This window comes from Gekko japonicus, unplaced genomic scaffold (assembly GCF_001447785.1).
Source record: "Gekko japonicus isolate JY-2015 unplaced genomic scaffold, Gekko_japonicus_V1.1 scaffold9187, whole genome shotgun sequence".
In the NCBI taxonomy this organism is placed as follows: domain Eukaryota; kingdom Metazoa; phylum Chordata; class Lepidosauria; order Squamata; family Gekkonidae; genus Gekko; species Gekko japonicus.
In genome coordinates this window covers 2,991-6,541 of record NW_015166121.1, presented here as the reverse complement: position 1 = coordinate 6,541, position 3,551 = coordinate 2,991, and the positions used below count along the sequence as shown (strand labels likewise).

The window sequence follows — 3,551 nt, the reverse complement described above, 5'->3', positions numbered from 1 at the left end:
TTAACCACTGTACCAAACTGGCTCTCAGGTAAGCACATGCTCAGACTTACGAGTGGTTCTTCTCACCTACCAAGGGAATGATGAGACGCGATGATGATGCAGGTATCTTTGCCAGCTTCACAAGGCATGGTGCCACCACTGCAGCTGGTGCCGAGCTCAGAGCAAACTTCACACTCTATAGAAGAGCCTGGAGAACGGAAGGAGAAACAAGCCACACCATTTGTTCTGGAAACAGGCCTTTGCTTAAAAGCGATGCTGGGTGATTCTACATTGGCTTTTCCCTCCATTGTTTTACGAAACCCACGTTGGAACAGAAGTTCCCCTCTGCATTGCATGCTGCTGTCAGTTTCTTTGACCATTGGGTTTTATGGTACCTTCTTCATAGTTTTATGACCATTCAGGGGTGACTTTGTGGTAAGTACGGCACGTTTCCCCGGGGTATTTGAGTGTGGTTTTGAGCTGCACCTTTTCCTTGGTGTTGAGAAAATGTGGAGTGAATGCTAGATGCAGAATCAACCACTGCTGAAAAGCTACCGTTCATTTGCACTGACCTGGAAGAGCCATTGTGGAAGAGGAATTGTGGAAGCTAAGCAAGGTCAGCCCTGCTTAGTATTTGAATAGCAGGCCACCGAGGAAGTCCAGGGGATGCTATGCAGAGGCAGGCGATGACAAACCGCCTCTCTCCATCTTGAAAACCCCATGACAAAAGCCCCCAACATTAGAGATATCTGGCTGCCCTCGACCAGGGCTCTGCTGAGTAACATCCGCGCCCTGCGGGACTTGCTACAGTTCCACAGGGCCTGTAAAGCAGAGATGTTCCACCGGGCGTTTGGTTGAGGACAGCGATGGTGTCCATCTGGCTGGCACCCCCCACGCAAGGTGGTAGCACAATTGGAATTTGACCACCATCTGTTTGAATTTTATTGCGGTTGTGAATTTTACTGGGATGTTTATTTGGAAAGTGTTGTCTAGTGCTTATGATTGCAATTTTAGTTTGTTCTACACTGTCCTGAAGCCCTATTTAGGAAATGGGTGGTATATAAATTGAAAACAACAACAACAACAATGTAAAGTACTGAGTTCGCCGCATGGAAGACTCGGACCACGACAAGCGTTCAGATGCGTTTATTGTACTTCACAACAAGACTAACTAAAACGGCTCTGCAAGGCCAATTATATACACCCACCCACCCCGGTACACCTATGGTCCCATTGGAGGGTTTGAATTTCCCGCCAAGGTTCTATTGGTGGACTCGAGGTGGACTAGGATCCGAGGTCCCCTTTGTGTTTGGGGACCAAGCTCCTACTTAGCCGAGGACCCCTGGTGGTGGTCCGCATAAATAACAAGCAATAAGCAACCTTTTCAAGCCTGCAGGCACCTTTGGAATCCTGACACACTGTGGTGGACACAGCCACAATATGGCTGCCGCAGGAAGTGGAACCAGACACAAAACTGCTTAGCTTCACCCCCACTGTGAAGATCCTTGTGTTGTGAGGGCACCGGTTGCCCAAGCAACATTTTTAAAAAAATCTCCAGAGCCAATAAAAGCTCCAGTGGCCAATTAAAAGCCTTGCATGGGAAAAGCCCCCTCTGGCTCCTCCCACTTTCTAAAAAAACACTTTGCAGGCTCTATAAAAAATGTGGGCGGGATCTATGGTGCCCAATGGGACTACACTGGGGACTTTTGCCTTACAAAGTCACCATAGGTCAGCGGTGGCTTGGCATCACTTTCTACAGGCTATTTAGATACAATCAGAGGTAAAAGAAGATAGGGATGATGGGCATTTCCTAGATGTATAGGAGGAGGCATACTGGTTTTTCCTGCTCACGGCATAATCCATCTTCATCTGGTTTCTGGGAGTCAGACTGGTTTTCACACCACTGAAGTTATCACGAGCATGGGTGGATTTCCCAAGGTGACCAGGACGCCGTTCTAGGGTTTTCAGCTCTGGTTTGGGAAATTTCTGGGAAACTGGGGAGAGTGCCAGAGAACAAAGAAGAAGAGACTGGATTTATACCCTGCCCTTCACTTGGAGTCTCAGAGCAGTTTACAATCTCCTTCCGTTCCTCCCCCTACAGCAGACACCCTGTGAGGTTGGTGGGGCTGAGAGAGCTCTGAGATAACTGCTTTTGCGAGAACTGCTCTGAGAGAACTGTGACTGACTGGAGGTCACACCAATAGACTGCGTGTGGAGGAGTGGGGAACCAAACCCGGTTCTCTCAGATTAGAGTCCTCTGCTCTTAACCACTACACCACGGGAAGGGCATAATGCCATGGAGTCCACGCTTTGAAGCCACCAGTTCCTCCTGGGGAACTGATCTCTGTAGTGTGGATATCAGTGGCCATTCTAGGGAAATGGCCGCGTCAACCTGGGCATGGGCAGTTCTGTGTCCTTCCTTACCTAGAGTGGCAAGGCCAAAGGAAATGAAGAGTCCCAAGAGAGTCTTCATGGTGATGACTAGTGAGATGTGGTTGGACTCAAGCAGGACCTGAAATGGGAAATTTTAATGGGTGAGCAGAGACACAAGAGAAAGGCCAAATTTACACACACACACACATATCTGAAACTTTTTTTAAAAAATGGATACATAGTAAAGATTTAAGAAGTTATATGGAGTTAGAACTAAGGCCTGACATTAGAAGGCTACTGCCACGAGCTGGGCAGGTCAAGGGTAAAGATTTAAGAAGTTATATGGAGTTAGAACTAAGGCCTGACATTAGAAGGCTACTGCGACCAGCTGGGCAGGTCAAGGATTTATCTACATTTACATCCTCCCCCCCCAAGTGATTGTGGTTCTCTGCTTTTTGCTACTGCTTTCACAAATTCATTTCCGTGCACCCTCTCTGGTCATGCACACATCCTGTATGCATCTATGACTCCCACAATTTCATGGTGCAGAAATAATGTTGAAAACGCATCTATTGCACTGTGGGAGGAGCTCTGCAGGAGGAAGGAGAACGTGACAAAATTTTAAACAAACTTCAAGTTTCTTTTCAACAAGGGGAAGGCTAAACCAAAAAAAAATAAATTCAAAAAAACATACTCACCAGCCAGCAGATATAGTTCCTATGGATTGGGTCAATGATCTTGGGGGGGGGGCTTAACTTGGACCCTTATACCATTTTCCTGATCCAAAAAAATCCCCCCTTCCACCAGCTGGTTTAAACTCCACCCAGGAAAAAAGACTGTTCCACCATCATCCCTGCCTTTTCTCCCCCACACTGAACTGCAGGTTGTGGAAGGTCAGTAGTTCAGCAGTTCAGCAGTTCGAGACCCGGGTGCCGCATGACGGAGTGAGCTCCCGTCTCTAGTTCCAGCTCCTGCCAACCTAGCAGTTCGAAAGCAAGAAATTGCAAGTAGATCAATAGGTACCACTTCGGTGGGAAGGTAACAGCGTTCTGTGCGCCTTGGTGTTTAGTCATGCCGGCCACATGACCACGGAAACGTCTTCGGACAGCGCTGGCTCTTCGGCTTTGAAACGGAGATGAGCACCGCAACCCTAGAGTCGGATTCGACTGGCTTTCGAGCAAGGGAACCTTTACCTTTTT

The 3,551-nt window shown here is 47.9% G+C and overlaps 1 long non-coding RNA gene across 1 annotated transcript in view; it reads right to left on the bottom strand.

The window, feature by feature from the left end:
- Positions 1–76: 76 nt before the first annotated feature.
- LOC107110729 overlaps positions 77–3,551 on the bottom strand; it is a 5,634-nt gene continuing 2,159 nt past the window's right edge. The window contains exons 2-3 of the long non-coding RNA XR_001482532.1: positions 2,404–2,491; positions 77–187 (exon numbers count right to left, since the gene is read on the bottom strand). This is a non-coding gene — a long non-coding RNA (uncharacterized LOC107110729). The remainder of the gene's footprint in view (positions 188–2,403; positions 2,492–3,551) is intronic.